This window comes from Aptenodytes patagonicus, chromosome 15 (assembly GCF_965638725.1).
Source record: "Aptenodytes patagonicus chromosome 15, bAptPat1.pri.cur, whole genome shotgun sequence".
NCBI lineage: Eukaryota > Metazoa > Chordata > Aves > Sphenisciformes > Spheniscidae > Aptenodytes > Aptenodytes patagonicus.
The window spans coordinates 14,182,332-14,201,855 of NC_134963.1; positions in this window are offsets into that span (position 1 = coordinate 14,182,332).

Consider the following 19,524-nt stretch of genomic DNA (forward strand, 5'->3'; position numbering starts at 1 on the left):
CTTCCTCCCCAACACAGTAACATGAAGAGCAGTTGACCTGTGAGACACAGGGTAGTAAGCAGGGATTTTTAAGAAATAAGAGGGACACATGTCTTCAATATCTTTTTATCCATTGGCATGAACAAGTGAGCTTTGAAAGCTGGGATGGTAGAATCACCACTAGCTGGATTTGTTAGCCACCCCCTTCATCAGGGGACTGAGATGATCTGATAAATATCAGACGATATCCAAAAGACTCAAATAATATCCTTATCATCTCCTACTTCTGATCTGGAAGTCAAACTTTCATGTTCCTTGCTCTTGAATTCCTACATCATGTTTGAGCTATTAACATCTCCAGTCCAAAATCAGTGCCACCCACACGTGCAGCAGCACAATTACGTTGGCTTAAAAAAAAAAGTTCCACTGGTGCAGAAATACATGACTGTCAAGCTACCATTAGACTAGAGTCAGGAACGAGACACGTTCATCTTGCGCTCAAGTCTTATCTGATACATTAGCTATGAAAATTATCAGACAAGCCAAATGTTCAGACTAACATCTTGCTGTTGCATCTGGCCACATAGTTTAAAGTCAAGTTCCAGTTAGTTGTGGTCTGAACAGATGCAACAGTCAAAAACCAGCTAATTATTCCCAATTCACAAATAACAATACCAAGGCAGAGGAGGGAAATATGTGACTGGTCTATAGTTCCTCAGAAAACTTGTAGGAAGGCCAGGAAGAGAATCTGGTGCTTCCGTAAGCTAGTTCAGCTCTTGCCATGACATTTTCCCTTCCACTCCAAATCACCTACAAAACCTGCAAATACGTACGTAGGTCTCCCATTCTGGTTAAGGTGAAGCTGTCACTGGGGAGTATGGGAGAGCATGGTTAAAAATCACGAGCCGCATTCAGCTCTGCTCCTATTAGAGCATCCTGACGACAGAAACACACCAGCTGGGACTCGCATGTTCACAAACCCAGTTCCAGTGATCACTGCCATGTATTTTTCCCACATACACCAAAACTCTTCCCAGCCCTTCTAAGAAAACTGTAAAAGCCACAAAACCTGCAACATACCACAGCAGAGCTCAAAAAGTATTACCAGTGTCTTAAAGTGGATGTGTTACATAAAAATACCCAGAATGACAAAATACAAATGTAAATCAACCCCTTCCCAGTCCTCCTTTCCCCCCCAAACCCGACTTTTTTTCTCTAACTATTTGAGGCTATTTACCCAAACCCCACCATTTCAGAAGATCCAACACTAGCTATGTGACAAACATACTGCATGAATTATTTGGATGTCGCAGCCCCATCGCTGCCTTTTGGAAATCAAAATTAGGGCTTGTAATCCTGAATATCTTGACACTCTTTAAGGTTGGGTGTGCAGTTCCCGTAAAGAGAGAGACACACCCCAAATCCAACAAAATAAAGACACATGAAGGGTCTGGCTGTGGGGACACTGTGTCTAGGATTCTCATAAACACATGGTTTTCTTGTTAGACTCTTACCAGCACATGTAATGACATAGGAAAAAACCCTAAATAACGCTCCACAGTTATTTCGAGGATGATGTTGCCATGACAAAGCACCCTTGTGTCACTCTACTCGTTTGCAATGTCATTAGCAAAGTCCCCCCCAGATGACCACGAGGTCAGACGTGTAACAAACTGAGCTCTGACCCTCCGGTTCCTTTTGGTACATATCCAGAGCCAGAGGGGATGGCAGGAAAATGGCTGCTTTCCCTACCGGTCCTGCAGCTCCGGAGGGAGCTCGGGCTGCTGAGCAAGCCGTAGGGATTGCTTCAGGCCTGCGGGATGGAGAGCTGGACCCGCAAAGGAGGGTGACATGAGGGTCACTGAGACACCTCACAGCTCCAAGGACTGAACAGCTCCTAAAGTAACGAACATCCAAGCAAGGCACAGAAGCTAACGCACCAAGCTAGAAACTGCCTAAAATAGGCAAAAGGAAACTCAGAAATAAATATTCACTTAAACCACACTATCCTCCAGAAATTCACACGCTAAATGACTGTGCATATGAATTGCTCATGCCTTAAGAGACCAGGGCTTCGAGCTCCCTTCAGGAATTTTGGAAATTATTATCCTGTTCCATCCGTAGCAAGAATTGCTCACAAGGGCTCTGTTAGTTGGCACCAACTGGCTCCTCCTTATCAAAACCAAAGTGGCTATGTTCAAAGCTTCTGGAAAAGTTAACTTTGCCCCTCTATTACCAACTTTAAAGATCAGGGCCAGTGACATCAGATGGGACAGCCTTGCAGAGGGCTGAGGGACTTCTGAGGTTCAGATGACACCCCTGTGTTGAGTTTATCCGTTCCTCTGCCATCAGCAGGAAACCCGACAGCCAAAGGGATGTTTAACTGCGGGCAGAAATTGTGCAAGTCAAAGAAATGTCCTTTGAAGGTCTGGACCTGGAGTCCACCTTTACTATCTGACAGTTGGGTTTAAGCATCTTTCTGCCACAAGGACTTAACATTTTTTTTACAAGACCTCCTTCGTTCCTTCTCTCCAACTATGTAGCATGGATTCATTGCAGTTTTGATTATAAGGTCTCCTTCGGCTCCCTCTGGGACAGCCAGGTTCAGAGGAGGCCCTTCAAAAGGTATTTTCAGGATTCACACAGGTTTTTGGGAGTCGCTTTGTGAAAGCCAGCCAACAACGTAGACCTGACTGATGCCGCAGTACACACCACGAACTGTAGGATGAACACTTCTGGGCAAGAGCTCTTGTTTCCAGCTAGTCACACACATAGACGAGGGAGCGGTGTTATTTCCAGACAGCTGAGCAGTAACGAACCTCCCTGCACTCAGCCAGGACACCAATGATCTGGGCCTTGCTTTTGGCTCTACCACGGAGCGGCCGGATGTCCAAAAGGAAATCACTGCTCTACGCTCTGCTTTCCTCATCTGGAAAACGGAGGCACTGATCTCAAAATCCTTAAGGCAATCATGCCACAAGCAGATCAAGAAATAGTTAGTACCAAATCAGCATTTTGCGATGCTACATAGTTATGACACAAAACAGCAGGATGTCAATGCAATTTTAAAGTGATGGAAAATACATTGATAGAAGCCTTTTAAAGTGTAACTGAGAAGAAAAGGATGGAAAGACCAACCAGTTTCACATGAGGGGAAAGCTGGGAATGCTCCCTCCTCCGTGCCCTCCCTTCTAAGCAAAACAAAAACATAAGTGAACTACAAGAGGGACCTGTTGTTTCAAATCTGAATGGAAAAATCAGACAACTCTCCCATGGCACTCACGAAGCAGAGGTTAAGAATGAAAGGCGCAGCAGAAAGGGGAGATGCAAGATAAGCTGCTTAGATTCACATCTCCCCATTTCCTCTGCTTCGTAAGAACTGGGTCATATTATAAACTTATGCAAATGTGTTTACTTTACATTTTATTTTGGTCTGAGCCATGCAGTTGTCAGCCTGTATCAACATGTCAGTCTGTTTGTGCAAACAATCATTCCTTCATGGAAGGATTTCAGTAAAAACAGACAAAATGTTATGACATGCAAAAAAACTTCCTAAACATGACAATAAAAGAAAAGCCACTAGAAGAGGATATGTTTTCCCTACCAATTACACAGCTTAAAACAAAAGAAATCACTCAGTACATTTTTTTTTTTTTCCAAGGATAGTACAGTACCGGATCGCATCGTGTCATATGCTTTCACGAAGTACCACACTGCGGGGCAGGGAGGATTTGCAGGGTGGGCGCGAGGAAGGAGAAGCGGAGCCCATCAGCACTGCCCACGAGCACTCCAAGCCACCCAACACCATGAGCCCCTCCATCTTTTCCCCATATAATATCCACGGGTGCTGGAGAGAAGTGGAAACAGCCCCCTGCAGTGATTAGCAGCGGGCACAAAGTTTGGAGAAATATTAGCCCTGTTGCAGCCCCTTCAGTCTCTCGCAGAGGATGTAAGGAATGGGTGAGAGAGGACATGGGAGGGATGAAGGTGGTTTGATGGTGGGAAGGCAGCTGCCGAGAGCAGGGGACAGGGTTGGACTGATACATCAATGTTATGTTTGTCCTGGCGCCAGCTCTCAGCCACTCTGCTTCCCCACTGATGTGGCAACATCTGGCTCCGCTCTATTGTATTCTCCTTTCGCACTGTACCAGACTAGCACGCGGCACTCCTCCATGCTCTCCCAGCTGCATAGCACTGGGGAGGAAGACAAAGGCATCACAGCTTTGAGGAGATGTTACGTGGGGTCTCCAGCAACATGCTTGTGGGTCACAGGGACGGAGAGGAATCTCAGACCTGAACTCCAAAGCTTTGCGGGCAGATACACGGGTTACGCAGCGGCGATGCTGTGCAACAGGCAGTTGTGTGGCATCCTGCGCTGCTGGAGCCCATGGGCCACGTTGGAGCTGAGATGCCCTCAGCCAGAGCTATCACCCCCAGGTCACTCATTTTTGACCCTTCCTCCCACCTCCCCCACAACCATTATTTTATGAATCCTAGAGGCAATTACAATATTAAAAAAATTCTGGGCTAGCTCCTTACACAGTTCGCCCAGATGAGACTAAGTCTGAGGCCAAGCAGGGAAGCGAATCTGTTCCTTCTGATTTTTCCTACTTGGAAGTGTAAGTTTGGTTTGTCAGGGGCATCTGCTGATACTTTCTTCCAGGAAAAGAGAAGCAGCGGAGACTCATTCCTTGCTCAAGTATTGATACTGAACGGGTCCTGAGCATTAGGGATTGCATAGCGTAACAAGGAACAACAGCACAGGGCTGCAGCTACAGCCACCAACTCACCTTGGCAAGCCAAAGCCCCTTTTTTTTAGAGCTACTTTGCTACTCCCACAAACGAGGTTTAAATGCCTTCCCTCTGAGGTTAAGTGCACCGCACTGTTGCAAGGCAAAATAAGAAGTGATAATTCAGGAGAAACAGCCGCTTCACTGCAAATTCCGTAGTGCTTGGTGCAAACTCCAACACGCCCGGAGCTGCCAGCCACCAAGACCAGCTACCAGAGTCACCAAGGAACCACCCAGGCACTTGGCACAAGCTCCGCTCTTGATGCAAGGTTCAGCTATGACTAAGGCGAGGGAATGCACATCCATAGATGCCTTCAGCTAGGAAACACTGATTGAGGCCTCTCCATTACCCTAGGAGCTCTCAAAATCTTCCAACAAATAATTAAAAACATTCTGAGCGTGAAAGCACCCCCGTCCGAGACGGGAAACATGCTAATGGCAGCTTCCAGCTTACCTCCTTGCTGCAGAGCTCCCCCAGGCAGCTGGCACAGCCGGTATCGCTGCTTGGGTGCGCCCAACGTGGCCGAGGAGTCATGGCCGAGTCCTCACCGGCACTACGCCTGCTTGCGGGCAGTGCTGCCGGATCCCATGCAGCCTTACCCCACTGCAGCCCCAGCCCTGCCCCGCTTCCCCCTCACGCTGGGAGGCTGGTGCTCTATTCCTCCAGAGCCTACAAAGGGCATTGTGGGAAGGCAGTGGAGGATTCCAAATAATTCACGTCTCAGCTGGCGAGTGGGTTGGGTGGACAATTTGGGTGAGCTGCCTGTTGACGCTGTCGTGGCCTTTGGGGGCAATGCCCCGGGGCGAGGAGCCGCTGCAGGCAGGGTGGGAACACCTAAGTGCTAAATCTGCAGGGAAACAGACCCAAACCATGAAGAGAAAGAGGTTTTATTCCTCCCCTGCCAGGCAGCCTGTGTCTTTGTTGCAAAGGATTTCAGCTAATGTAATGAGAGTGGTAAGGGCACGGAGGCTAGCTTATACACAGGCTGCAATCTTGTTATTGTCAGTGGGCTGAAGCTGCCTGGGGTCAAGAATCACTAATTAATTACTAAATGAAACGTAGCTTTCAGGGCTCAGGTCCTCCTGCTCTGCGCACATAGCATGTGAGAGCAGGAAAACAAAGATCACTCACTCAGGCACACGGCAGTGCCCAGCCAGCTCAGCACCCTCAGACGATCCCCTTCTGCTCTCAGAGCTGCGGCACCAGCACGAACGACCCAGCACCTTCCTTCTCCAGGGCAGACCCAAATACTCAATACACCTGTAGTGACCAGCCCTGCAAGGCGGGGTGGCCGAGGCTACCAGAGAGCTCCCCTGAATGCAAGGATTCAATTTTTTTCTTATTGCTGAAACACCTGGCAAACTTTGTGGATGTACTGTGCTCAGCTGGCAGCCTCCCTTGGTTCTCAGAGCAGGGAAAGCGCTTTTTTGAGCTTTTGTCTAGTGTCCCAGAGCATCCCCCAACACTATGGTGGAGAAAACTGACTTCTAGGGGGTGGTAGCCTTTGTACCTACCCACCTTCTTCAGGACTACCTCCTCTCGGGTGGTAGGAAGAGTTGGACTCTGACAGTAGTAGAAATCAGGCACCACCTACTCTAAAAACGTACGGTTTCCTATTCCCTGCCACAGATATCCACGTCATTCAGACTCAGATGAGATACAAGTTGGGGTCTGCCCAGGGCCCGCTCATCCCCAAGGACACCTGCTCAAAAATAAGTTGAACTGTAAGCTGTTCATTTAATTTCCCATCTTATTTGAAACTTTTACAAGGTTTTGTGACCAGATGAGACAGGAACTGATACCTGACCACACCGCAGCAGGAGGGAATTTAAAGAGCACGTGTACGGAGCTCTGCAAGCCACAGTGAAATCTGCCTTGTGCACGCTGTCCAGGCCGGCACAGCGGAGCCCAGGAATGGAACAACAGCACCATGCTTTTAAAGACCAAAACCAATGTATGGCTCACGCATTTGAGTCCAAGAGGCGGCTGAAATTTCAAGCAGTCCAAAGTCTCGGGGTTTGTCTCTGCAGAGTCCCCGCAGCCGCTTTTAAGACCTGGCCTGTCTTCAAAACTGGAACTGCTACTGGTGGTTGCGTTCCCAACCTATCAGAGGGAGAGGGCCTTGGCTTTTGCCCAGGCTCACTGAGAACCTCGTATCACAAGAATCTAAATTAGAAAACTAGGACAAGACTTCAAAGTTATTGATAAAAGGAAGCCAGTGACCTAATGTCATTTGAGTTTTCAGGCTATGTGTTTCCACGGTAAGAACATTGGTTTTGTGTATTTTGGAAGAAAATTTGTTCTTTTTCTAAATAAAGTTCTCAGAAGAATAGTAACACTTCACTTCTCAAAATATTCTCATCTCTTCAGCATAATTTAAAATCTTCAGTGAAGTTCTACAGAGTTTCACATCAGGCTGGAGTTACCAACCACTGAAGTCAATGGAAGTGTCTTCCCGGGGCAGTTGGAACAAGAAATTCTGGCAACACCGTATGTTCTTCGTTTCCCACTAAGGGATGGAAAAGTAGCTTTAATTCTTCTTCCTGCCTCATTCTACGTCTATGGGCTCTACTGTATCCCCAAGATGCAACAGAAATGAGATGTGAACCAAGCCAACCTTGCTTTCATTAACTTTAAGAGTCTCCAATCCCCTTTCCCTACGCTGTCATCCACCTTCCCAGCCTTTAAAAACTTTGCCTGCTTCCTGAGAGAATAAATATGCTTTGTAGCTTGACCTTCACTCATCAAATATGCGTTCTGGCAGACTCGTGAGGGCACAGGCAGAGCAAACTGCACAGCAGATTGCCTCTCCACGTGGAATAGCACAGATACCAGGCAGTAACACCTCTGCTCGGTGAGGGAGAGGTAGACTCATTTACACAGAGAGAAGTCGCTCAAATACACTAACACTGAACCTGCACCAAAGCTTTGGGTGAAGGTGGAGTTGTAGCCGTGGTCACTGAGCCACCTGAGCAATACTCTGGCTTCTGTGAGTAGATGGCAACAAAGCAGAGGTGGTGCAGGATTCGGCTGGGACGGGAGCACTACAAGCCTGCAGGTCACTCTGAAGCGTGCACCGCTCTGTCTTTACTGCAGTTATGATCTATAGAGTGTAAATTAGTAGCTGGTCTTGACTTGCCTTCAGCTCTTCCAGGAAATATATCCTTAGATATATTTATATCCCAGCTCTCACACAGAAGGTTTTGGGGGGTGCATTGTTCTAAAGGTATAGATGCCTTAGATCCATGCATAAATAACGTCCCTTTTTTCTCTTTACGGGTCCTTTCACAAACCGTCCAGCTCTAACTGACCACTAGAGCAGTCAGTCAGACAGGAGGCTGTGATTAGCCATTAGCAGTCACAATGTCAGACTCACCTCCTTGGCCAAATGGAGACATCAAGATTTTCCGAGCTGCCTCAGGCTGTGTAATTCTCATCCCTTTGGAAAAGAGAGCAGTCCCGTGTCTCTGAGTTACAAACTGAAACTCTTGCTTCACCTGGATTAAGCCAGGAACAATTAAAGCTAACAGATATATCATAAGGGCGCTGCGCTCAGTGTCTGCTATGCTAAATACACAACAGGAACGTCCTCTCAGAATTGCCTTGCAAAGTATTTTAAAAGCAGAGAGCACAATGCCAGGTAACTTAAAATTATTGAGCCTTAGAGGTGTTGGGAGAAGGATGTGGCAGTTTCCTGGTGGTTTCTGATATAAACTAAGTCTTGCATTGCTCCTGCTTTGCTCCTTTCTCTAAACCTGCAGATTATTTAATATCGAAGGGGAAGGCTTCAACCTGGCTGAGAAACTGCAGGAATTCAGAGTGACCTGGAGGGAATTACAAGAATGCTGCTTGCTGATCAGATTAAAGGGAGAAGTGGCGGGGCTCCCAAGGGTCTTCTTATTCAGCCTTGGCTGCCTACAATACCGTGCTTTGTCTCTGATTTCTAGTCTTTAAAATGATTCAGGTTACTGCACTGGCAACGTCGCTGCCTCGGGAGGCTTATCTCCATCCCGGTTTCACCAGGATGGCAGGAACACCTGGCAGAAGTGAGACTGAGGGTGGATACTCAAGTGCCAGCCCTAGCACATATTTTTGCTTCCCATTGCCCCCAATACGATCAAAACCGTAGCATGCCCTTTTCTAAAAGAGCAATAGCATTTAAAATCATTCATTCATCTTCCTCAAGGATAAAGTTGAAAATCATGCTATGAAGAAGGGAGATATCTCCAATGTTTTTTGCAAGTCCACAAGATTTTTGTACTAGCAATCTGGGCTGGCCTCAAGGGAATAGTTTAGCAAGAGCAGGGATGCACAGCACTCTCCTCATTTGGGTATTTTCCCTCTTTCTTTAGGGCCAAAGCATCATCTGGTACCTCTACACCGCTGTCTGCCTTTCCAAAGGAGAAAGCGGTCCTTCTTGAGAACTACCTCCCGAAAGACCTCACCGAAACCACATAACGCAATTAGAAAGTCAAAGACAAGTCTGGTCAGTTATGTTCCTGCTGGATTAAGCTGGCTCAGTAGACAGGAGGGTAGAAGAAGAGCACTTCATCAAACAGTCAAACAAAAAGAGGAGGCTGCTAACGCAGTTGTTGTTCATATGCTAGAAGCTAGGGGAAGAGGCCAGAATGGCAGAGGTTGGTTTGACAGATAGTTACACACATCTCACAGTTCGAACAATACCCTCTGGCTCTCTCAGAACTCCGAACTGCAGGGTTTTTTCCTCCTAAGAAACGTTTTTAACACTAAGGACCATTTAACATATCTGACAGGACCAAATACAGATGTCCAGCAGTTCAACCTTAACAGCAACTTTCATCAAGCAGTTCCGCTCTGCATCCACAGGTCAATGCCTCTTGCTCATCTCGCCAATGAAATAACTATTTAAAAAGGCAACTACGTAGTTCTGCTTATTTTCCTACTCAAAAGCCAATCCCAGGATCCAAATATGCCCCAATTTAGGGAAACTCATCAAATTCTACCGTATGTCACAACCGTCCATGACTCACTGCTACTCCTAAGCACCTATCAAAGGCAGGGCACGTTAAGCCAAATCCATCCCTCAACTCCAACGATGCTACTTCAGCAGGATAAATCTGACTCACTGAGCTGGTTGCTGAAGGCCACGCGAATTTGGTGCATTTCCTCCTCGTCCGCAGTTCTCTCTCATTCTACCCAACGCATTTAGCTAGCAACTTTTGGTGGAGAAGCCTTTGATCTCTGAAATTTCTGCTCCGTTTCCGTGGCGACAAGTATAACTCGCATGATCGTGAATGAGCGCTATTGTGTTCCTCCCATCGCCTTCTTCCCCAAATTACTTCTACCTGCTAATGTTAGCAAAGCGAGGCCATCTGCACAGCTTCCACCTACCTTGAGAGAAAGATTAACTGTAGAAATTTGCCTTCCCCCCCCAACTCCTGGAAAATGAAATAACTTAATGACTCGGAACAATCCCCTGAAGGAAGGCAGGTAATTCTAGGGTTCATCACCGGGATGAGGATGCTCTGGTTTACCAGCCATCCCCCCTCACCCCTGCCTCTTTCAAATGAATAAACAGACTGTTTCCCTTGTTTCTGTTTTGATCCCTGCGTCTGCAACGTTCTGGTTTCCACCATTAGTCTAATGAGCAAAATCAGCCTCGCTCCACCCTCTCTGCTCCCGAGAAGAGCTTTCAAGGGGGATAAATTGGCATTGCAGCAGGGTGTAAATGGGTTCGAAATGCACGGAGACGAGAACCTGGCTGAACACAAGCTGCAGGGCTTGGGGCGTTCGGCGTGCCAGCTGCCTCAGTGGCTTCCCGGGGAAAGCACGACTCTGGGTGAGCAACACAGCAGGGCTTCATCATTACCCGCCGTGAAACTCAAGAGGGGGAAAGGCAAAATCAAAAGAGAGCAGGAGGTGAAAAGAAGGCAAAAGGGTGCCTTCGGGGCTCCTTTCATGCAGCTCGCTTCACGATCCACCAGTCAAGGCTCCTAAGCAGGAACAGAGACGCCATTCAGGACAAATCTGGATGTTATCCCAGGGCACCAGGGACACCACTAAAGGGAAAGTTTTGACAGGTGAAATGACCTTAATATAATTAGCCCTGCCAGCCCCTCCTTCCTCTGCCTCCTTCACCTTGCCATGAAAACGGTAGTCTTTTAATGAGATCCTTTTTCCCCCTGTAACGCAATACGGCCGGTTCTCCAATCTTTTGCTCGCACATTTCAAACGGGACATACATGATCTCCTCCATCTTCGCTCCCCCCTCTCACGTCCGGCTAGATGGACATCTAGAGATATTGCATTGATTCTTCTGCTGCTGACTGGGGTGGGGGTTTTTTTGTTAGCAAAAAGGCTGAAAGGAACCCCGGTAATAGAATGATTTGGCCTGCAAGTCAAATCCCCCTTGATGAACAATCAGACACAAATGTCAATAACAATTAGATTGGCCGAGGGCTCCAGTCACTTAGGACTTCAGTTTTCCGTCTACAGTACTCAAAATGAAACCCTCAGTACTGTGATCTCCAAATCAGGTTTGGCATCAGGAATGAAAAGACATCAACGATAATATTATTAAAAGGCTGATGGCAAAATAAGAGCAAAAGACAGACAATGGGGGTGTGTGTGCGCGTGCACATGCGCACATAGGAGAAGGGAAATAAAAAAGTAAGAGCTGATGTAAAAATCCATCAAGATATGAAATCAGTCCTGCCTAAAGAACGATCTAAACCGCCTCAGATTCTCCTCCCAGACAAGTTCTGCTCCTCTCGGCTTTAAAATTTCCACCTCCTGCTGTCCAACATATCAAGCATGGGAAGCAAACGAAGGGAAGAAGGCCCTTAAGTGCAGGCTGTATTTTTTCCTGTTCCTAAATTGTAAATATACAGTGGAGGCAAAAAATGCCCAATCTAATTAAGAGCAGTTGAGAAGTATGGAGACAGGGTCCTCCCAATGGGAATGCTGCAGGTTAAAGAGGTTAAAAAGAGGAATGTTCTGCCTAATGAGGGAAGTTTAACATTATGAGCACACTTCCCACTGGTGAGGCAGGCTGGGAAGAAGGGGATTAAAGACGTAAAAGACGCGGCTCCGTGGCAAGAGCAGGTGTGTGTTTGGCTTCAGTGATGACTAAAGTGAGGGCAAGATATTTTAAGGTTTGCAACTCAGGGTAGCAGCTCAAAACATGGTCCTGAAGGGATCCTGCATTGAAGCCATTATACTAACTTAAAAGCCAGCTTGCCTCGCTTCCCTTCTCTCTGCAAGCATGGGGCTCTGAGAGGTGGCTGTGCCAGACCGGCCACCATCAGCCCCTTGTTGCCTGTACCGGGGGGACACCAAGCTGGGAAATAAAACAGCTAACACCTGGGCACACAGTGCTAACTCCACTAGCAGGGGTATTGCTCCTAAGGAGAGGTAATATCGAAAATATTTTCATTCTCGGTTCACTGCACACAAGCTGGAGTTCACAGCAGCTAAGTCTGGACTGACAGCCACGGTACCAGAAGGCAGGACTGACCCACAGCCCTGTGTGCCCCAGCTGTGGGGATGCTCCATCTTCCACCCCAGACGCCCTCTTCTTTCCACCACGTACACAGGGAGGGAGGGAACCAGCAGGTCCCTCCACCCGAATGGCCGGGGCACCGGCACAGCGGCACACTCCACAGACTCCATCTGTCCGCTCGGCAGACACAGCCTACACGTCTGGGCTGCAGCAGGTGAGGGGGGGAGACGGGGAGATCTCGTGGGGCGAATGGAAAAGAAATCACACTGCGTGGGGGAGACGAGCATCAGGGAAGGAGAAAAACCCTGAGGACTGGAGATGCTATCCAAGGGGATTTGAGAAGATGAAAGCCATCTCCAGAGAGATGCCTGCGGGCTCTCATGTAAAGTGTATAAGCCATTTCCTATAATGCAGTTCTTACAATGCTGTATATTTAGCCCCACTATTTGGTGAATTCTGACAGCACATTCAATACCACAGAGCGAGCCCGCACCTGCACAGAGCCCATGGCTGTCGTGTAGGACCTTCCACCCGCTACCAGCACCAGGAAAGCAAAGGTCTCCCACTCCCTCAGCCATGCTTTAGCCATAAATAGACACTAAACAAAACAGGAAGGCTGCAAGGTGCATTTCTTACCTTATGCAGCATCAGTCCCTGATAAAGCACTCATCAAACATTTTCTAGCTGAAAGAACCACCTCCCCTTTCAGGTAGAAACCACAGTCCATGCCCAGGCTGTAGCTCAGTATTATTAGATGGCTGCAGGACATACAGAGAGAGAGAGAAGGATGAATAAAGTATCTAAGATTATTTTTTTTCTTTTCTAGACTCTTTCTAGATTCTTCTCCTGTGATTGCACTAAGCTTTTTAACTAGGCACAGTGACCGGGAGAAGGTTGGATTTGCTCTGCTTAGATGTCCAGGTCTGCGGCTAACGCCTGTGTTGGGGAAGTCACCTGAAGCCGGTGTAGCAAGAGGATAACAGGTTGAGCCACACTAGTGAAGTCATTTAACTGCTTTGCTTCAGTGTACCTGAATGGGCTTCACTATTAATTCTTCCAAAACGTGAAGTGTGTTAGCCTATATTGCAGCTAGTTAAAATCAAAGAAAACACCATTTATATTTGTTTACTTATTACTAGAATTAAAACTTTCTCAATAGGTTCTTTGAGGGACATTCACCTTCTTCTCAAGGCATTGGGAGCATCAGTCATTTACCTGCTTGTTAATTTTAGACTAAAGGATTTTATTTGCAAAGGGCAGGGAAGAAGTGCAGAGAGCTGGCTGGGTTTTGTTCATTTTTTCAGTTGTATAGCCACTAAGCTAAGAAAAAAAAAAAAAAGATAAAACCTTCCCCCCCCCCATCTTTTTAGTGGAATTTCAGCTTCTTGGAGATACCAAATCCCAGCTCCCATTTCATACTCCTTCCTTGAGCTGATGGAAAGCCTTCATCCTCAACCTACCTGTACATGAAACGGGCTGAGGGTCCGGCAGCTACCCTGGCCACCTCTCCGCATGGCCCTGCATCTTCAGCCATGCACCAAGGGGAGGGATCCCTACCGTAACTGGCTGCATCTACTGTAGCTGTCCCGCTCCCCTACACCACCCTGGTCTAGTCACCCTCACAACCCCTGCGATGGAGGCTCTACCATTAGCCCTGTTTTAGAGGCCAGAGATGCAAAGAGTGACATCTTTGCATGTCACCTTTTTTTGGAGCTCCAGCTTAGGGTTAGATATTTACTTCCCACAGATTTCAACTATAAATGGGCCTAAATCCCTGAGCCAGATGCCTTGCCTAGAGGGATGCAGGAGCCGGTGGCAGCGCACAGACCCCAGCCTCACTCTCCCTAAGCTTTCAAAATGCTTCGGCATCTCTTATGCTTTCTGCAGCAGATTAAAGATGAAACAGAGGTGCATGAATCCCAGCAGAAAAAAGCTGCTTCCCTGGAGCCCAAGGAAGGAATTAAACACACAACAAAAAACCCTAAGAAAACATAAAATGTGAATTTGTGCAGAGCAAGCCATTTGGCAGCAGCCCCGGGGAGAAGACTGGATCTCCCACCCCCACGATCCCACCTCTCCAGCCACCCTGTCCCCGTGCCAGGCAAGTGCCAGCCACGTGGGGACGGCGGTGGCCAGCCCGGGTCCCCAGCCCCGAGAGGGCCCCTGAGCAGAAGGCAGATGGCCCGCAGACTGCTTGACGACACGTCTCCTTCCCTGTTTTCTCGGTTTTGGCTGGGCGTCCCCGCTCACGAGGCAGCGGAGGGGAGGGAGAGCAATGGGTCCTCGCGTGCACACGCTTCGGGATCGCAGCAGCTGGGGACAGGAGAGCCGCTGACCCACGCACGGACTCTGCCTCCTCTCCGGCATCACCACCCAGCACAGGGCTCGCTGGTCCTTATCAGCCCCTTGGCCCACCATGGCAAGATGGTGGAGCAGCTCAGCTCAGCATCTCTGTTTAAAAGACAGTGCTTTTCCCTGTGCCCTTCCCCAGGATAATGGCTGCAGCCCAAGAAAGTTAGCAATGAATTCTTGGGAAGTGGCTGTTGCTGCAAAAATAAAGTATCCATTATTGCTAAAAAACTTTTTTCATCTTTGAGGGGAAAACACATACCACATGATTTCCAAAAAGGAGCTGGTCTGGTTTACAAATACAGTACATTAATAGCTTTGTAAACATTTATTCAGTATGACAGCTGACTGCAACATGTGGCATTAATTAGAAGACTCAGCAATGTAGCATATTAAGAGCTAAGTTAAATCTGAATTAGCTGAGTTTGTTGAGACTAAACACCCGTGGGGGAAGTCCTCGGATCTAATACATTATGACTCACTTGACACGGGAGACCCATAGGCCTGATTCCCAATACACTGGGGTGCCCTTATTCATACTCCATCTCCACACAAGAGCTGCAAACTCTCAAGATACCATAGATCAGAGGGTGTTGATGTTGGAATGTTGCGACAGAATGAGGCGCGCGAGTCCCTGACTCCCAGCTCCCCTAACCTTTCTAAGGAGGTAGCAAACGGAGACAGCACGAGCTCGCTTCTCCTTTCCAGACACACAAAAAAGAGCACAGACAGGAAGGGAAAGGATTTTACATTCCCCTGGGCTTAAGGATCTTGCTCAACACTCCCACGCGGTCACCTTCCCAGGCATGGGTGACACAGCTTATGCGGCATATGCCGTCGAGACCTTTCAGTTGATGGTGTAGCCGCCCACGAGGCACTGGCTGGCGGCACTACGCATGCCACTGCTGTGCGAGCTCAAACCTGCAACCTGAGTTTGCTGCTCCGAAGTCAGCCAACGGCTTGCGTTTTAGCTCAGGGGATCGAGACACCTTTTGGCTCTCTGCTGCCTTGGCAGGGTTTCAGGACAGCACGTTTAGGAGCTGCAGCATAGGCCCAAGGAGATGGGGAAACCCACGTCCTCGGTTCCTCCTCTAACCTGTCCTGTGGCTCACAGCACCACTGACCTCCTGCCCCTCACTTGCTTCATCTGAAAAAGCAGTGAGAAATACTTGCTTTGCTATCCTTGCAAAGTTGTCACCAGGACTATCACAACATTATGAAATGCATGAAACTTGCCATGTGAGCATACCAACGTCGGTGAGTTTTTACCGCAGCTGCAACAGGCTGAGCCGAGGCCAGCCAGCTCGCAGCAGCCGCCCTGGCCAAACACCATCCATCAGGCTATTTCTACCTTTCAGACCCATCTCTTGTGTCATTTGCATTATGTCAAACCAGGGCAGCTCGCTGACAGCCAGTGAATTTACATCAGAGCAGAACTGGTTGAATTCCAGGAAGACCACGAGCAAGTTCTCTGTCTTAGATCAAAGCAAGACCTAGCTGAGATTACGTAGTTGGGTAAAGAAGATGGACCAGCGTAGCCCAGAGCGTTGCGAGCTACCATGTATCAGCTGACTCATGGTAACAAATATAGCAAACCCTGTTTGCACGAAACTCTGGTGCAAATATATAGGCTATAGTATACAGTGATGGACATTTAGGGCAAATGCAAGACAGACCATCTTGGTTTGCATTCAAGCTGTTGCAAGATGATGCTTTAAATGACTTAAGACACTGTAGCCCTCAGTAGTCCTCTTCCCTCTCATGAGGGGTTGGCAGAACAGGCCACGAAGTCACTCAAAGTCACTCGTCAGCCCTTCCAGCAGGCAGGTGGAGTCCGAACTTTGAACCCGAGCTGGGAATTGAAGCAACAGAAGCAGTGGGGTCCCTTCCACCAGCCCCATGCAACGCAGGCAGGCAAGCGTGGGCTGGGGAGTGAGCGGCTACCTTAACTGCTAAGGGTTTTTTAGTCCACAAGCAATGCCTAGACAATTTAGCCCAAAAGCAAAAATAGGGTCTGCTCACAACTGGCTGGTGCCACAGGATCCCATCCCAATTACTGGTTCACAGAGGAAGGTAACAAAGGCGAGAGGCAATGACAGACAAGTTGGTATTTCACCAGCAACATGTAATTTGATTTGGCAGTCCCACCTAGGCACAGACATATTGAGCAATGCACCTATGAAACATTTCAGAGCAGGTCTGTTTTCACCTTACAGCATTAAAGCAAACTTTCCTTGCCCTGGGCTCCTTACGTTGGATGCCTAAAAGTTTATTTGATTAGAAGCGCATATGAGAGCACCTCCAGAGGTGCAGAGCTGGGTAAACCATCTCAAAAGCAATAATGTTATTATCTGTGGCAGTTCCAGCTTCCCAGATACAGTATTACTAATGCTAATTGCCAAAAGCAAATAAAATAAATCTCTTCATGGATCTGTCTTCTTCACTATCCTGGACCAGATACTACCACTCTTATCCAAGTCTCTCCCCCTTCATCCCTTCACACACGATTTGATCCACCATAGATCTGCCAAATTGAGAGTAAAACTACTAATGTGTGACACAGACAGCTATTTCTATAATTTAAGCTTCTTTGTTCTTATTAATGTTGCATCAAGGTATGCTCTCCATTGGCCTGCAACAGCTGTTCCTGAAAAAGGTCGCCAATAAAAGTGAAAAGCAGAGGACAAGAAAACAAGAGATACATTTATTACCAAATGCATCATGGTGTTTCTATGGTAATCTTTGTTTTAACCTGAAACGACAGAAAGAGCTGGTCAAAAGTTGAATGTTTGTATGGCAAAAATTTCTGGGATACCTACGTTTCAAATAACTGGCTTGGTTTCAAATTGGCATGAAAAGCCCAAACCCTCAGACTTTGGGGGAGATGAAAACTAATGAAAATAGTTTGCTGTGATCTCCCCATACTTCTTTTCAATAAGAACTGACAGTCTAATTTCCACTCCAGCATTTCAAATGGGGCTCAGCTTTTTCATCCTTTATATCATAAATAATGTGTGGTATAATGGAAGGCAGAATTAAGTCAAGAGAAAGCTTTTCAACGTTGCCAAAAAGAAACATTCTGGTATGTTCCAAATTTTTCCCCAGTAGAATAAATTCTCATAGGAAATAAAAAAAATCTCAACTGCTGTTATAATAGTTATTGGTAGAACTAACAAACACCAACGATAATTCTCTTTGTATGGCAATTTCAAAGCTATCTAGGTCTTGTACACAAATAAAGTCTTCTCTAAAGTAAAATAAAACAGAATTGCCAACTCACGACTTTAACTTAACGATATTTGATATTTACTTAAAGGCCCCAACTCCAGGAAACAAGCAATTACATGAGAGTCTCAGCTCTTATTAAAAGAAAAAAAAACAAATTAAAAGAAGCAAATTTCCTTGCTGTTGCAAGGAAAATCTTGAAAGTATGACCCAAGGACATCCCAAATGCACAAAATCCAGAAGCCAAATAAATAGACTTCTTACGTATTAAATCTTATCAGCTTTTGATGCCTATCTCCTGATTCTGGAACATTTCATGTTAGCAGAAATGACCACTGAATCTTAATATGACCCTTTAGATCATTTTCCTGCTCCTCCCCTCACCCTTTGCCAGTACTTCTACAGAAACTGAGGTCTAAAGTGCAGTTCCCTTTGGAAGGTATGTTTGGAAAGCCAGTAATTTCCCCGCATTTTTCTGAAACAAAGAAAATAAATTTAAGAGTATCAGGAGGATGAAGCTGATTTCAATGTACAGCCAAACCTGTCATCCCTAAGTCTGAAGAATAAAATCGTATTCAACAGCTCAGACGCAGTGCCGAAGAACGAATCTCCCAGTTGCAATTACGTGCCTAATAACGCTCTTCTGCACAAGCCTTCTCCATCAGGATCTGAAATCAAGGCCTGTGGAACCAACAGGATAGTGACCACATGGGACCAAGCAGCTCTGGTGACCCATGCAAGTGTGGGGTGCGACAGCAGCACACTGTAGGTATCTCCTTTTATGCCAGTAAATCGACTCCGTTTGCAGTCAGAGGAAACAGGAGGTTCAGCTGTGCAATTCTTCTCATCCTAATGAAGCTATCTGAAATAAAGCAGCTGAATCAGGCCCTAGAAGCAGCCGTTTCCCTTGACCATGAAAGAACAGGCTAAAATGTAGCTCTCTACATCTTTGAGCAGATGTAGAACACATTTAAGGTGTAATCTCTGTGCTCGTACACGGAGAGGAAATCTCCTCTGATGCCCAAAGTTAGGGATGATGAATCCTGCAGTCCCTTCAGACGTGCATGTGTCCATCTCTTTGATAAGTCTGGAAACTAATATCTGCCCTGTTGCTGAATCTGGATGAAACTAAAGATCTCAAAGTGACTACAAGTTTCATATAAACTGACAAGTAGGAAAAGGAAAACACAGGATATGAGCACTCACATTTTTTCCCCACTAATAACATTCAATATTCAGAGCTGAAGTAGTGCCACTGAAATACTCTGGAGGTAGAAAGCTGTGTATGGAAAACAAAGAAAAATTTAGAGTGTATGTATGGATGCATATATATAGCCGTGCATACACAAATTACCACTTGCCGTATTATCAGGTCATTCTAGCTGCTGAGACTTTAAACAAAGCAATAACATTGCAAGGTTTCCGCAACACATGCTGTGAGATCCTCTCTTTATTGAGTGATACGGAGGGTGATATTTGCCAAGCCTGCTTTAGCTTTAATCTTTCAGTCACGAAGAGCATGTCAATGCTTTAGAGCACTGCCAGTACGACTAGAACCTCATTCAAATTTGTCATTTTTCACCAGGACCGCTGCGCTATGAATATTCCTGCGGCATGAGCACTGTCGTGCCAGCACTAAGAGAACTTGGGAAAAGTTTCACGCGCGTGTGCGCCGCCCCATGCATTCAATATCTCCATGT